This window comes from Bos mutus, chromosome 22 (genome assembly GCF_027580195.1).
Source record: "Bos mutus isolate GX-2022 chromosome 22, NWIPB_WYAK_1.1, whole genome shotgun sequence".
In the NCBI taxonomy this organism is placed as follows: Eukaryota; Metazoa; Chordata; class Mammalia; order Artiodactyla; family Bovidae; genus Bos; species Bos mutus.
The window spans coordinates 61,380,620-61,398,968 of record NC_091638.1 but is presented as its reverse complement, the minus strand read 5'-3'; positions in this window follow the sequence as shown (position 1 = coordinate 61,398,968).

The following is an 18,349-nucleotide window of genomic DNA, read 5'->3' as shown; positions in this document are numbered from 1 at the left end:
CTCACTCGGAGACCTCCCTGGTTGCTGTCATCTACAAGTCCAGCAAGGTGAGGCCACCCTACCTGTGCCCCAGGCAGACACACCCCAGCTCCCGCTTCACCCTGCCTGGCCCACACGAGGTGGGGGCTTCCCCTGCTCCCAGCCCCCTATAACTCAAGCCTCCTTCCCCCAGGACAAAATCGTGATTTCTCAGGATGAGGTGGTCACCAACAGCGGCGACACCAAGTGGCTGCCATACAAGACTCGTACGTCCCCAGCCCTGCCCGGCACCCAGGGCCTCGCTGAGCTGGGTCCCAAAGCAGGCCACCCGCTGAGGCTCCTGTCCCCTCAGGAAACATCACGGTCTTCAGGCAGACATCCACCCACCTTCAGATGGTCACCACCTTCGGGCTAGAGCTTGTGATCCAGCTGTGGCCCGTGTTCCAGCTGTACATCACCGTCGGGCCCCAGTTCAGAGGCCAGACCAGAGGTGAGTCCCACCCCAGTCTGCCCAGGGCTGGCCCAGACGCCCCTCCCTGCCCGGCCTGGCCACCCCAGAGGAGGAGGGCCCGGCAGAGCCTGGCGCTGACCCAGCCCATCCAGCACCACAGCTGGCCCTCCCAGTGTGGTTAGGGGAGGAGGGGGCCTCAGGGAGCGCAGGGCAGGACAGGAAGGAGCACAGGCCACCCACCCTCGCCAACGGCCCAGGGCTCTGCGGCAACTTCAACGGGGACACGACGGACGATTTCACCACGAGCATGGGCATCGCCGAGGGCACTGCCTCGCTTTTCGTGGACTCCTGGCGAGCAGGAAACTGCCCCGCTGCGCTGGAGCGTGAGATCAACCCCTGCTCCATGAGCCAGCTCAACAGTGAGTGCTGCCCAGGAAGGGCGGGGTGGGCGGGAGACCCCGGGCAGCTGATACACGCCCGCCTGTCCCCCCAGAGGTGTGTGCGGAGACCCACTGCGCGGTGCTGGTGCAGAAGGGCACGGTGTTTGAGAACTGTCACGCCACTGTGGACCCCAAGCCCTTCTACAAGGTGGGTGGGGCCGTGGGCATGGAGAGGCCCCTGGGGAGACCCTCGGGGTTCCAGGAGGACGCTCATGGCCACTGTCTGCCCGCAGAGGTGCGTGTACCAGGCTTGCAACTACGAGGAGACATTCCCGCACATCTGCGCCGCCCTCGGTGACTACGCGCTGGCGTGCGCCTCACGGGGCGTCCTGCTGCAGGGCTGGAGGAGCAGCGTGGACAACTGCAGTGCGTGGGGGGGCGGGACCTGTGTGGTGGGCTCAGCAGAGTGGGAGGGGCCTGTGTGGTGGGCGGGACTTGTGGCGGCGGGCAAAGTGGGGCTGGAGGTGTCTGCGGGGCTTGTGGGTGGGCGTGGCCTATGGGGGCGGGCACAGCAGGTGGGCGTGGCCTGCGAGGGGGGCACAGAGGGCGCCTCCCCAGGATCCGTCTCCTGTCCCCCGGGCCCCCGCAGGCATTCCCTGCACAGGCAACCAGACGTTCAGCTACGACAGCCAGGCCTGTGACCACACGTGCCTGTCGCTAACGGACCGCGAGGCCGAGTGCCACCCCAGCGCTGTGCCGGTGGATGGCTGCAACTGCCCCGAGGGCACCTACCTGAACCACAAGGCCGAGTGTGTGCGCAAGGCCCAGTGCCCCTGCCTCCTGGACAACCACGGGTTCATCCTGGCCGACCAGTCCACCATGGTCAACGGGGTCGTCTGGTGAGCAAGGGCTCCGGAGGGCAGCTGCCCGGCCTGCGGCCCTGCCGAGGCAGTGCTCACCCGGCTTCTCTCCCACAGCCACTGCATCAGTGGGCGGTTGAGCTGTCCAGTGCGGCCTCAGATGCTTTTGGGTATGTGGCTACAGCCAAGGCTGGCGGAGCTGGACTGCGGGGGCCTCGGCTCCTCTGTGTCCACCTCACCCCGGGCCCCTTGTCTCTGCAGCAACCTGCTCAGCCCCAAAGACCTTCCAGTCCTGCAGTCAGTCCTCGGAGGACAAGTTTGGGGCAGCCTGCGCCCCCACCTGTCAGATGCTGGCCACTGGCACCCCCTGTGTAAGGAGCGAGGGGCAAGGGTGCTCCTTGGTAGAGCAGACCCCACTGCCTGAGGAAGCCAAGGATGCCCTGGGGCGGGCATTCCCACAGTGGGCGTCCCACAGCTCCTTGGTCCATGAGAGGATTCCCACAGGCCCTTCAGGGACGGCAGGCCATGCTCCATCCCACCCACCCCATGATGCGTGTGACCGACGGCCTGGCCGCCAAGCGTGCTCCTCTGTGGGCTCCCTGAGGACTGAGGGCCCTGCTGCTTGGGAAGGGGCTAGAGCAGCCCAGCCGTGATGCCCCTAAGGGCGGGGCGGGGCAGCTTTGATAAGAGAAAGGCCCAGAGCAGGGTTTATGCAGGGAGAGGCCTGGGAAGAACGCAGTAGGGGGCCTCAGAAGGGCCCAGGGCTGTAGTGGCCCCAAATGGGGCTACCCTCCAGGGGCCACCGACCCTCCTCCCCCAGGTGCCCACGAAGTGTGAGCCCGGATGTGTCTGTGCCAAGGGGCTCTACGAGAATGCCAGCGGGCAGTGCGTGCCCCCCGAGGAGTGCCCATGCGAGTTTGCCGGCATCTCCTATCCCCGGGGCGCTGAGCTCCACACCGACTGTAAGAGCTGGTGAGCTGCAACCCCACCCGCAAACCCTGGTGGCCCAACTGTCGTCAGGTGCTTGGCGTTGGCAGGGGCCCCTCCTACCCACAAGGCCAAGGGTCCTGTGGGGTGCGTGTGCCCAGGTCATCCCCCGAACTCCAGGACACCCTGCTCCTCCCACAGCATCTGCTCAAACGGGACATGGTCCTGCCAGCAGAGCGCCCACTGCCCGTCCACCTGCAGCCTCTATGGGGAGGGCCACGTGGTCACCTTTGACGGGCAGCGCTTTGTGTTCGATGGCAATTGCGAGTACATCCTGGTCACGGTGAGTGCGCGCCAGGCCACGGGGCCAATGTGGGGCTGGGGGCCATGGGGCCGGCTCCTCAACACCCCTTCCCCACAGGACGGCTGCAATGCCAGTGACTCGCAGCCCACCTTCAAGATCCTGACAGAGAACGTCGTGTGCGCAAAGTCGGGTGCCACCTGCTCGAGGGCCATAAAGATCCTCCTGGGGGTAAGCAAGCGGGCAGCCTCCCCAACCGCCACGGGGCCCCAGAGCCTGGCCACTCAGGATCCTTGCTGACCTCTGCCCCTGACCTCCACGTCCACACCATGCTGGCAGTGTCCCCCAGAACTGGACAACGGTGCAGCGGGGAGGGGTCTCCCCCAAGCCTGACCCTCAGCCCTCAGCAGATTCCAGGGTGCCCTGGGACCTTCTCCCAACAAGGCTCTAGAGGGCAGGCCCCCAGGCCAGGAAAGCTCAGGCCAGGAGGGGGAAGACCCACAGCACTGAGCTGCTGCCCAGAGCGCAGGCAGCTGGTGACAGCTGCGCCCCCCAGGGCCTGTCCATCGTGCTGGCAGACGCCAACTACACGGTGAGCGGGGAGGACCCTGGCGTGCACTTCCGGGTCAAGGCTGGCTCCCTGCACCTGGTGCTGGACATCACCATCGGCAGCACGTACAACCTGACCCTCACCTGGAACAAGCACATGACCGTCTTCATCAAGGTCGCCCGCGCCTCCCAGGTACTGCTGCCCGCCCTGCGGCCTGGGGGTGTGGGGAGCCCCTGCCCGCCTGGCACCTGACACCGGCCCCCGCAGGATCCCCTCTGCGGCCTATGTGGCAACTACAATGGGAATATGAAAGACGACTTCCAGACACGCAGCAAGTACTTGGCATCCAGCGAGCTGGAGTTTGTGAACTCCTGGAAGGAGAGCCCACTGTGCGGCGACACCACCTTCGTGCTGGACCCCTGTAGCCTCAACACCTTCCGCCAATCTTGGGCCGAGCGCAAGTGCAGCATCATCAACAGCCAAACCTTCGCAGCCTGCCACGGCCAGGTGGGCCCCGCCCCACCCGCCCTTGCCCCTCCCCACCCGCCCTTGCCCCTCCCCACCTGGTGGGCCCCGTCCCGCCCCATCGCTCCCTCGCCCCGCCCCGCCCACGCCAAGCAGGTCTGGGCAGGTCAGCGGGGCCAGGCCAGGCCCCACCTGACCCCGAGGGGCGCCCACAGGTCTACCGCCTGCCCTACTACGAGGCCTGCGTGCAGGACACGTGTGCGTGCGACACTGGCGGGGACTGCGAGTGCCTATGTGATGCTGTGGCCGCCTACGCCAAGGCCTGCGTGGACAAGGGCGTGTGTGTGGACTGGCGGTCCCCTGACTTCTGCCGTGAGTCCTGCTCTGGCCCTCCAGCCTCTGCAGGGCCGTGGCTGAGCTGCCAGGCTGCGGCGCTTCTCCAGGATGGGCGGCAGGCCATGCCCAGGGAGGCCTTGCAGAGGGACCCTGATCCCTGAAGGGCACTGAGCCTGGCGGGCGGACCCTGAGCCCAGCAGAGGGACCCTGATCCCGGGGGGACCCTGATCCCTGAGGGACCCTAAGCCCGTGGGGACCCTGAGCCCGGGGGGACCCTGATCCCGGGGGGACCCTAAGCCGGTGGGGACCCTGAGCCTGTGGGGACCCTGAGCCCAGGGGGACCCTGAGCCCGGCGGGGGGACCCTGAGCCTGGCTCCACCACTGATGGTGCCCCTCCCCCTAGCCGTGTACTGTGAGTTCTACAACACGCACACGCAGGTGGGTGGCGAGTTCCAGTACACCCAGGAGGCCAACTGCACGTGGCACTACCAGCCGTGCCTCTGCCCTGCGTCACCACAGAGCGTCCCTGACAACGTCGAAGGTCTGGGCGTGGGAGAGATGGGAGGAGGGCGGCCTGCAGCATTAGGACCACTGACAGGCGGGATGGGGAGCCAGATGGCAGGGAGCCTGACAGGCCCTCCGGGAGGGCTGAGGCTGGGGGAAGAGGGGCTTCCGGCTCGGGCATTGAGGTCTGGCCATTCTCTGCGTGCACCTCTCAGGTTGCTACAACTGCTCCCGGGATGAGTACTTCGATCACGACAAGGGGACGTGCATGCCATGCAGTAAGTTCAGCCCACTGCCCGCAAGCCCCCACCCCTCACAGAGCTCCCGGTGAGCCCCTGTGCACCCTGCTCCCTGGGACACAGCCAGACACCCAGGGAAAAGGGTCAGCCCTTGCTTCCCTGCACCAAACACCCACTCTCCCGGCCTCTGAGAGTGTGGGTGCACCAAACACCCACTCTCCCAGCCTCTGAGAGTATGGATGCACCAAACACCCACTCTCCCGGCCCTGGTCGCAGGGCATACCCAGGCCTGCTAAGCAGTGTGGGTACAGGGCAGGGACCTCCCCTGGGTTCAGCAACAGGCAGCTGGGGGGCACTGACCATCACCTGCAGCGACCCTGGGGCAGCATCCGGCCGGCCCTGCCAGTCCCCTCCAGGCCCATCCATGCCGACATGGGGAGTGGGGGAAGGACGGGAAGCAGGAGTCCCGACACTTCCATGGCAGCTCCAACCCCTGGGTTCCTGACAACCCCTGGGACACAACCGAAGGCTTTGCAGGGCCTCCCTGGGTGGGGGGCAGGGGACGGGAGGGCAGCGCTCCTGACCAGCCCCCTTCTTGCAGTGCCGGTGCCCACCACGCCAGCGCCAACAGGTGATTGCACACACGAGTGGGATCGTGGTGATGCGGGCTCTTCCCCGGCTCTCCCGGCTCTACTCCACGGGACGGCCCAGGAGGCCAGCCTCTGTCTGTCCACCGGGGCAGCAGCCGGGCACACGGGTGTCGGGGGCAGGTGCACCTGGGCCAGCCCTGGGGGAAGGAGCCAGACGGGAAGGGCAGGCAGGCCCCAACGCCCGGCCACTGAGCACCGCGGGGCCGCCTGCCCAGCAAAGGAGGCTCAGAGGCCCAGCAGGGAAGAGGGCTCCTCCTCAAGGGCGTGCGGGGGCAGCTGCCGACTCCACAACAGCAGCACGCGTGTCCCCCACAGGCTCGCCTGCCACAGAAACCACGCCAGCCACGGCCACGGCCAGCACCGCGCTGATCCCCAGCACTGGGCTCGGCTCCCCAACAACACCCACGGGGCCCATGCAGACGCCCAGCCTCCCAGCCACGGCTTCTTCATCCACACAGGCAGGGACAGCCCCAACCACCCGGACACAACCAACGGTCTCCTCGGAGGGTAAGGCCCAGGCAGAGGCCCAACGGTGTGTGAGGAAGCACCTGGGGGTGTGTGGGTGGGGCTGAAGAGGACACCAGGCACCGTCCCTGCAGAGTCACCTTGGAGCACCTCTGCTGTCACCACCCGGGCCACATCTGCACCGGTCCCCACAGCCACGCAAAGGTCCACAGCCACGGGCCCTCCCGTGACCTGGGCCACCACACGGCCCACGGGGCCCTCCCTCAGCACCGCCACGCAGTCCACAGCTCGGGCCACGGTGCGCACCACAGCAGCCTCGCCAAGCCTGGCAACATCAGGGACCGCCACAGGGAATGCCTCACCAAGCCTGGCAACGTCGGGGACCGCCACAGGGAACCCCACAAGTAAGCATGCCACCACTGTCTGTCCCTGCAGAGAGGCCTCCACGGGGCAGCCCTGGTGCCCAGCCTGAGCCTCTGGGCCACGGGGAAGAGAGCGGCCTTGGGTGGCCCCTATGACCATGGGTCTAAGATGGGGGCGGCCCTCCCAGCTCATTACACTCCTCTCTATACATCTCCCAGACCACCAGACCCAAGCAGCCTTCCCCCATGGCCACCCTCACTGAGGGATCCACAGGCCTCAGGGCGCAAGGGCTCCAAAAGGCCCCTGAGCCACGCACAGGCCCCAGCTCGGGGCAGGGCCACCAACTTCCCATTCCCCTGAGAGCAGGAGGGAAGAGGAAGCACCTGCCTGAGGCCGGGGCAGAGGAGCCCACCCTGAGAGTAGGGCTGCTAGGGAGGGACCCCAAAACCCACTGCAGACATTCAGGATGCAACAAGGGCCCACAGACAGTGCCGGGCCAGGGGGCTGGGAGAGGAACCAGAGTCATCCAGAAAGCTGCTGGACACCCCGCAGGCACACTAGAGCCACAGGTGTGGAGGCTGATGCGGAAGGCGTGGGCGACCCCACAGCAGGGTACGAGGGGGAGGGAGTGAAATGACGCCCTGCTTTCAACAGCATCCTCAACACATCGATGGACCCCCGAAACCCCCATCAGCCAGGAGACACAGCGCACGGAGCCCCCACGACCGCCAGAGGGCACCACAGGGCCCAGCACGGCACACACGGGCCTGAGACCAACGGCCCCCACCACTGGGGCCGAGGGCAGCGCCAGCCCCAACACACCGGCTCCTCCCTCCACGGCCATGCCCATCACCCACTCCAGCACCACCCTTCCACTCCCTGTCCCCACCACACCCCAGACATCAACTCCACCCACAACCACCACACCCACAGCCACACCCACAGCCACACCACTGACAGAGACCACCACACCCACAGTCACACCCTACCCAACCCCACCACCTCCAGAGACCCTTCCTGTCCACGTGTCAACATCGGCCACCTCCTCAGTGACTCCCACCTCTCACCAGGTTATCACCCTGACCGAGTCCCACACCACCTTCTCCACCACAAAGACAACTGGCACCCCTCCTCCATCAACACACACCCCTGTCACAGAGACAGTGCTCACACCCACAGCCACACCACTGACAACCACCACCACACCTACAGTCACACCACTGACAACCACCACAGGGACCACCACACCCACAGCCACGCCACTGACAGAGACCACCACACCCACAGCCACACCACAGACAACCACCACCACACCTACAGCCACACCACTGACAACCACCACAGGGACCACCACACCCACAGCCACGCCACTGACAACCACCACACCCACAGCCACACCACAGACAACCACCACCACAGGGACCTCCAAACCCACAGCCACGCCACTGACAGAGACCACCACAGAAACCACCACAACCACACCACTGACAACCACCACAGGGACCACCACACCCACAGCCACGCCACTGACAACCACCACCACACCTACAGTCACACCACTGACAACCACCACAGGGACCACCACACCCACAGCCACACCACTGACAACCACCACCACACCTACAGCCACACCACTGACAACCACCACCACACCTACAGCCACACCACTGACAACCACCACCACACCTACAGCCACACCACTGACAACCACCACCACACCTACAGTCACATCACTGACAACCACCACCACACCTACAGTCACACCACTGACAACCACCACAGGGACCACCACACCCACAGCCACGCCACTGACAACCACCACCACACCCACAGCCACACCACAGACAACCACCACCACAGGGACCTCCAAACCCACAGCCACGCCACTGACAGAGACCACCACAGAAACCACCACAACCACACCACTGACAGAGACCACCACACCCAGAGCCACACCACTGACAACCACCACCACAGGGACCTCCAAATCCACAGCCACGCCACTGACAGAGACAACCACACCCACAGCCACACCACTGAAAACCACCACCACAGGGACCACGACACCCACAGCCACACCACTGACAAAGACCACCACACCCACAGCCACACCACAGACAACCACCACCACAGGGATCTCCAAACCCACAGCCACGCCACTGACAGAGACCACCACAGAAACCACCACAACCACACCACTGACAGAGACCACCACACCCAGAGCCACACCACTGACAACCACCACCACAGGGATCTCCAAATCCACAGCCACGCCACTGACAGAGACAACCACACCCACAGCCACACCACTGAAAACCACCACCACACCTACAGTCACACCACTGACAACCACCACCACAGGGACCACGACACCCACAGCCACACCACTGACAAAGACCACCACACCCACAGCCACACCACAGACAACCACCACCACAAGGACCTCCAAACCCACAGCCACGCCACTGACAGAGACAACCACACCCACAGCCACACCACTGACAGAGACCACGACACACACAGCCACACCACTGACAGAGACCACGACACCCACAGCCACACCACGGACAGAGACCACCACATCCACAGCCACACCACTGACAGAGACCACAACACCCACACAACTGACAAAGACCACCACACCCACAGCCACACCACTGACAACCACCACCACAGGGACCACCAAACCCACAGCCACGCCACTGAGAGAGACCACCACAGAAACCACCACAACCACACCACTGACAGAGACCACCACACCCACAGCCACACCACTGACAAAGACCACCACACCCACACCCACACCACTGACAAAGACCACAACAGAGACCACCAAACCCACAGACACACCACTGACAGAAACCACGACACCCACAGTCACACCCACAGTCACACCACTGACAGAGACCACCACACCCACAGTCACACCCTACCCAACCCCACCACCTCCAGAGACCCTTCCTGTCCACGTGTCAACATCGGCCACCTCCTCAGTGACTCCAACCTCTCACCAGGTTATCACCCTGACCGAGTCCCACACCACCTTCTCCACCACAAAGACAACTGGCACCCCTCCTCCATCAACACACACCCCTGTCACAGAGACAGTGCTCACACCCACAGCCACACCACTGACAACCACCACCACACCTACAGCCACACCACTGACAACCACCACAGGGACCACCACACCCACAGCCACACCACTGACAACCACCACCACACCTACAGTCACACCACTGACAACCACCACAGGGACCACCACACCCACAGCCACGCCACTGACAAAGACCACCACACTCACAGCCACACCACTGACAACCACCACCACACCTACAGTCACACCACTGACAACCACCACAGGGACCACCACACCCACAGCCACACCACTGACAACCACCACCACAGGGACCTCCAAACCCACAGCCACGCCACTGACAGAGACCACCACACCCACAGCCACACCACTGACAGAGACCACCACACCCACAGCCACACCACTGACAAAGACCACCACACCCACAGTCATACCACTGACAAAGACCACAACAGAGACCACCACACCCACAGCCACACCACTGACAGAAACCACATCCACAGCCACACCAATGACAAAGACCACATCCACAGCCACACCACTGACAGAGACGACCACAGAAACCACCACAATCACACCACTGACAGAGACCACCACACCCACAGCCACACCACTGACAAAGACCATGACACCCACAGCCACACCACTGACAAAGACCACCACACCCACAGTCACATCACTGACAGAGACCACCACATCCACAGTCACATCACTGACAACAACCACAACAGAGACCACCACACCCACAGCCACACCGCTGACAATGACCACCACACCCACAGTCACACTACTGACAAAGACCACCACACCCACAGCCACACCACTGACAAAGACCATGACACCCACAGCCACACCACTGACAAAGACCACCACACCCACAGCCACATCACTGACAGAGACCACCACATCCACAGTCACATCACTGACAGAGACCACCACATCCACAGTCACATCACTGACAACAACCACAACAGAGACCACCACACCCACAGCCACACCGCTGACAATGACCACCACACCCACAGTCACACTACTGACAAAGACCACCACACCCACAGCCACACCACTTACAGAGACCACCACACCAACCACCACACCACTGACAGAGACCACCACAGAAACCACCACACCCACCGCCACACCACTGACAGAGACCACCACATCCACAGTCACATCACTGACAACAACCACAACAGAGACCACCACACCCACAGCCACACCACTTACAGAGACCACCACACCCACAGCCACACCACTGACAGAGACCACCACAGAAACCACCACACCCACCGCCACACCATCGACAAAGACCACCACACCCACAGCCACACCACTGACAGAGACCACCACAGAAACCACCACACCCACCGCCACACCATCGACAAAGACCACCACACCCACAGCCACACCACTGACAGAAACCACCACATCCACTGTCACATCACTGACAAAGACCACCACAAAAACCACTACACCCACAGTCACACAACTGACAGAGACTATAACAGAGACCACCACACCCACAGTCACACCACTGACAGAAACCACCACATCCACACCACAGACAGAGACCACCACACCCACAGTCACACCACTGACAGAGACCACAAGAGAGACCACCACACCCACAGTCACACCACTGACAAAGACTACCACACCCACACCACTGACAGAAACCACCACACCCACACCACAGACAGAGACCACCACACCCACAGCCACACCACTGACAAAGACCACCACAAAAACCACTACACCCACAGCCACACCACTGACAGAGACCACCACACCCACAGCCACGCCACTGACAGAGACCACAACAGAAACCACCACACCCACAGGCACACCACTGACAAAGACCACCACAGAAACCACCACACCCACAGGAACACCACTGACAACCACCACCATACCCACAGTCACACCACTGACAGAGACTACAACAGAGAGCACCACACCCACAGACACACCACTGACAGAAACCACAACATCCACACCACTGACAAAGATCACCACACCCACAGTCACACCACTGACAAAGACCACCACACCCACAGCCACACCACTGACAAAGACCACAACAGAGACCACCACACCCACACCACTGACAAAGACCACCACAAAAACCACTACACCCACAATCACGCCACTGACAGAAACCACCACAGCCACACCACTCACAGAAACCACCACACCCACAATCACACCACTGACAAAGACCACAACAGAGACCACCACACCCACACCACTGACAAAGACGACCACAAAAACCACTACACCCACAATCACACCACTGACAGAAACCACCACAGAAACCAGCACAGCCACACCACTGACAGAGACCACCATAACCGCAGTCACACCACTGACAAAGACCACAACAGAGACCATCACACCCACAGACACACCACTGACAAAGACCACCACACCCACAGCCACACCACTGACAGAAACCACCACATCCACAGTCACATCACTGACAAAGACCACCACAAAAACCACTACACCCACAGCCACACCACTGACAGAGACCACCACACCCACAGCCACGCCACTGACAGAGACCACAACAGAAACCACCACACCCACAGGCACACCACTGACAAAGACCACCACAGAAACCACCACACCCACAGGAACACCACTGACAACCACCACCATACCCACAGTCACACCACTGACAGAGACTACAACAGAGAGCACCACACCCACAGACACACCACTGACAGAAACCACAACATCCACACCACTGACAAAGATCACCACACCCACAGTCACACCACTGACAAAGACCACCACACCCACAGCCACACCACTGACAAAGACCACAACAGAGACCACCACACCCACACCACTGACAAAGACCACCACAAAAACCACTACACCCACAATCACGCCACTGACAGAAACCACCACATCCACAGTCACATCACTGACAAAGACCACCACAAAAACCACTACACCCACAGCCACACCACTGACAGAGACCACCACACCCACAGCCACGCCACTGACAGAGACCACAACAGAAACCACCACACCCACAGGCACACCACTGACAAAGACCACCACAAAAACCACTACACCCACAGCCACACCACTGACAGAGACCACCACACCCACAGCCACACCAATGACAAAGACCACCATACCCACAGCTACACCACTGACAAAGACCACCACACCCACAGCCATACCACTGACAAAGACCACCACACCCACAGTCACACTACTGACAAAGACCACCACAAAAACCACTACACCCACAGCCACACCACTGACAGAGACCACCACACCCACAGCCACACCAATGACAAAGACCACCATACCCACAGCCACACCACTGACAAAGACCACCACACCCACAGCCACGCCACTGACAGAGACCACAACAGAAACCACCACACCCACAGGCACACCACTGACAAAGTCGACCACAAAAACCACTACACCCACAGGCACACCACTGACAAAGACCACCACAAAAACCACTACACCCACAGCCACACCACTGACAGAGACCACCACACCCACAGCCACACCAATGACAAAGACCACCATACCCACAGGCACACCACTGACAAAGACCACCACACCCACAGCCACACCACTGACAAAGACCACCACACCCACAGTCACACTACTGACAAAGACCACAACAGAGACCACCACACCCACAGACACACCACTGACAGAAACCACCACATCCACACCACTGACAAAGACCACCACACCCACAGCCACACCACTGACAAAGACCACCACAAAAACCACTACACCCACAGTGACATCACTGACAGAGACTACAACAGAGACAACCACACCTACAGTCACACTATGGACCAAGACAACCAGAGAAACCACCATATCCACAGTCACACCACTGACAAAGACCACCACACCCACAGCCACACCACTGACAAAGACCACCACATCCACACCAGTGACAAAGACCACCACATCCACAGCCACACCACTGACAAAGACCACCACACCCACAGCCACACCACTGACAAAGACCACCACACCCACAGTCACACCACTGACAAATACCACAACAGAGACCACCACACCCACAGAAACACCACTGACAGAAACCACAACATCCACACCACTGACAAAGACCACCACACCCACAGCCACACCACGGACCAAGACAACAGGAGAAACTACCATATCCACTGTCACACCACTGACAAAGACCACCACAAAAACCACTACACCCACAGTGACATCACTGACAGAGACTACAACAGAGACAACCACACCCACAGTCACACTATGGACCAAGACAACCAGAGAAACCACCACACCCACAGCCACACCACTGACAAAGACCACCACACCCACAGCCACACCACTGACAAAGACCACCACACCCACAGTCACACCACTGACAAAGACAACAGAGACCACCACACCCACAGACACACCACTGACAAAGACCACCACAAAAACCACTACACCCACAATCACACTACTGACAGAAACCACCACAGAAACCACCACAGAAACCAGCACAGCCACACCACTGACAGAGACCACCACATTCACAGCCATACCAGTGACAAAGACTACAACACAAACCACCACAGTCACAGCCACTCCACTGACAAAGACCACAACAGAGACCACCACAGTCACACCACTGACAAAGACCACAACAGAAACCACCACACCCACAGCCACACCACTGACAGAGACCACAACAGAAACCACTACACCCACAGTCACATCACTGACAGAGACCACCATAGAAACCACTACACCCACAGTCACACCACTGACAGAGACCACCACAGAAACCACTACACCCACAGTCACACCACTGACAGAGACCACCACAGAAACCACTACACCCACAGTCACATCACTGACAGAGACCACCACAGAAACCAGCACAGCCACACCAATGACAGAGACCACCACACCCACAGCCACACCACTGACAATGACCACAACAGAGACCACCACACCCATACCACTGACAAAGACCACCACAGAAACCACCACATCCACAGTCACACCACTGACAGAGACCACAACAGAAACCACCACACCAACAGGCACACCACTGACAACCACCACCATACCCACACCCACACCACTGACAGAGACCACCACACCCACAGCCACACCACTGACAGTGACCACCACACCCACAGCCACACCATTGACGAAGACAACCAGAAAAACTACCACATCCACAGCCACTCCACTGACAAAGACAACCAGAAAAACTACCACATCCACAGCCACTCCACTGACAGAGACCAGCACAAAAACCACCACACCCACAGCCACACCACTGACAGAGACCACCACACCCACAGCCACACCACTGACAAAGACAACCAGAAAAACTACCACATCCACAGCCACTCCACTGACAGAGACCAGCACAAAAACCACTACACCCACAGTCACACCACTGACAGAGACCACCACACCCACAGCCACACCACTGACAAAGACAACAGAGACCACCACACCCACAGACACACCACTGACAAAGACCACCACAAAAACCACTACACCCACAATCACACCACTGACAGAAACCACCACAGAAACCAGCACAGCCACACCACTGACAGAGACCACCACATTCACAGCCATACCACTGACAAAGACTACAACACAAACCACCACAGTCACAGCCACTCCACTGACAAAGACCACAACAGAGACCACCACACCACACACCACTGACAAAGACCACCACAAAAACCACCACAGTCACCCCACTGACAAAGACCACAACAGAAACCACCACACCCACACCACTGACAGAGACCACCACACCCACAGTCACACCACTGACAAAGACCACCAAATCCCCAGCCACACCACTGACAACCACAATAGAAACCACCACAGTCACAGTCACTCCAGTGACAAAGACCACAACAGAGACCACCACACCACTGACAAAGACCACCAAACCCACAGCCACACCACTGACAACCACAACAGAAACCACCACACCCACAGCCACACCACTGACAATGACCACAACAGAAACCACCACACCCACACCACTGACAAAGACCACCACACCCACAGACACACCACTGACAGAGACCACAACAGAGACCACCACACCCACACCACTGACAGAGACCACCACACCCACAGACACACCACTGACAAAGACCACAACAGAAACCACCACACCCACAGCCACACCACTGACAAAGACCACAACAGAAACCACCACACCCACAGCCACACCACTGACAATGACCACAACAGAGACCACCACACCCACACCACTGACAAAGACCACCACAGAAACCACCACACCCACACCACTGACAGAGACCACCACACCCACAGTCACACCACTGACAGAGACCACAACAGAAACCACTACACCCACAGTCACATCACTGACAGAGACCACCACAGAAACCACTACACCCATAGGCACACCACTGACAGAGACCACCACAGAAACCACTACACCCATAGGCACACCACTGACAGAGACCACCACACCCACAGACACACCACTGACAGAGACCACAACAGAGACCACCACACCCACAGCCACACCACTGACAATGACCACAACAGAGACCACCACACCCACACCACTGACAAAGACCAACACAGAAACCACCACACCTACACCACTGACAGAGACCACCACACCCACAGTCACACCACTGACAGAGACCACCACAGAAACCACTACACCCACAGTCACATCACTGACAGAGACCACCACAGAAACCAGCACAGCCACACCAATGACAGAGACCACCACACCCACAGCCACACCACTGACAATGACCACAACAGAGACCATCACACCCATACCACTGACAAAGACCACCACAGAAACCACCACACCAACAGGCACACCACTGACAACCACCACCATACCCACACCCACACCACTGACAGAGACCACCACACCCACAGCCACACCACTGACAGGGACCACCACACCCACAGCCACACCATTGACAAAGACAACCAGAAAAACTACCACATCCACAGCCACTCCACTGACAGAGACTACCACACCCACAGCCACACCACTGACAGGGACCACCACACCCACAGCCACACCATTGACAAAGACAACCAGAAAAACTACCACATCCACAGCCACTCCACTGACAGAGACCAGCACAAAAACCACTATACCCACAGTCACACCACTGACAGAGACCACCACAGAAACCACTACACCCACAGTCACACCACTGACAGAGACCACCACAGGAACCAGCACAGCCACACCACTGACAGAGACCACCACATCCACAGCCACACCACTGACAATGACCACAACAGAGACCACCACACCCACACCACTGACAAAGACCACCACAGAAACCACCACACCCACACCACTGACAAAGACCACCACAGAAACCACCACACCCACACCACTGACAGAGACCTCCACACCCACAGACACACCACTGACAGAGACCACAACAGAAACCACCACACCCACAGCCACACCACTGACAATGACCACAACAGAGATCACACCCACAGCCACACCACTGACAATGACCACAACAGAGATCACACCCACAGCCACACCACTGACAATGACCACAACAGAGATCACACCCACAGCCATACCACTGACAGAGACCACCACACCCACAGACAGACCACTGACAGAAACCACCACACCCACAGTCACACCACTGACAAAGACCAGCACACCCACAGCCACACCACTGACAAAGACTACCACAGAACCCACCACAGCCCCACCACTGACAAGACCACCACAGCCACCACTACAGCCACACCACTGACAAAGACCATCACACCACACACCAGACACCACCACAGCAGAAACCACCACACCCAGAGCCACACCACTGACAGAGACCACCACACCCACAGTCACACCACTGACAAAGACCACCACAGAGACCACCACAACCACACCACTGACAAAGACCACAACAGAAACCACTACAGCCACACCACTGACAGAGACCACCACTGGGACCACCACAGCCACACCACTGACAGAGACCACCACACCCACAGCCACACCACTGACAAAGACCACCACAGAGACCACCACAACCACCACTGACAAAGACCACCACAGACACCACTACAGCCACACCACTGACAAAGACCATCACACCCACAGGCACACCACTGACAACCACCACAGCAGAAACCACCACACCCAGAGCCACACCACTGACAAAGACCACCACAGAGACCACCACAGCCACACCACTGACAAAGACCACCACAGAGACCACCACAGCCACACCACTGACAAAGACCACCACAGAGACCACCACAGCCACACCACTGACAAAGAGAGACCACCACTGGGACCACCCACAGCCACACCACTGTCCAGAGACCACCACACCCACAGCAAAGACCACCACTGACAAAGACCACCACACCACTGACAAAGACCATCACACCCACACCACACCACTGACAACCACCACACAGACACCACACACCCACAGCCACACCACTGACAAAGACCATCACACCCACAGTCACACCACTGACAAAGACCACCACAGAGAAACACACCACACCCACCACAGACACCACTACAGCCACACCACTGACAAAGACCACACCCACAGAGAAACCACCAGAGCCACACCACACAGAGACCACCACAGCCACACCACTGACAAAGACCACCACAGAGACCACCACAGCCACACCACTGACAAAGACCACCACAGAGACCACCACAGCCACACCACTGACAAAGACCACAACAGAAACCACTACAGCCACACCACTGACAAAGACC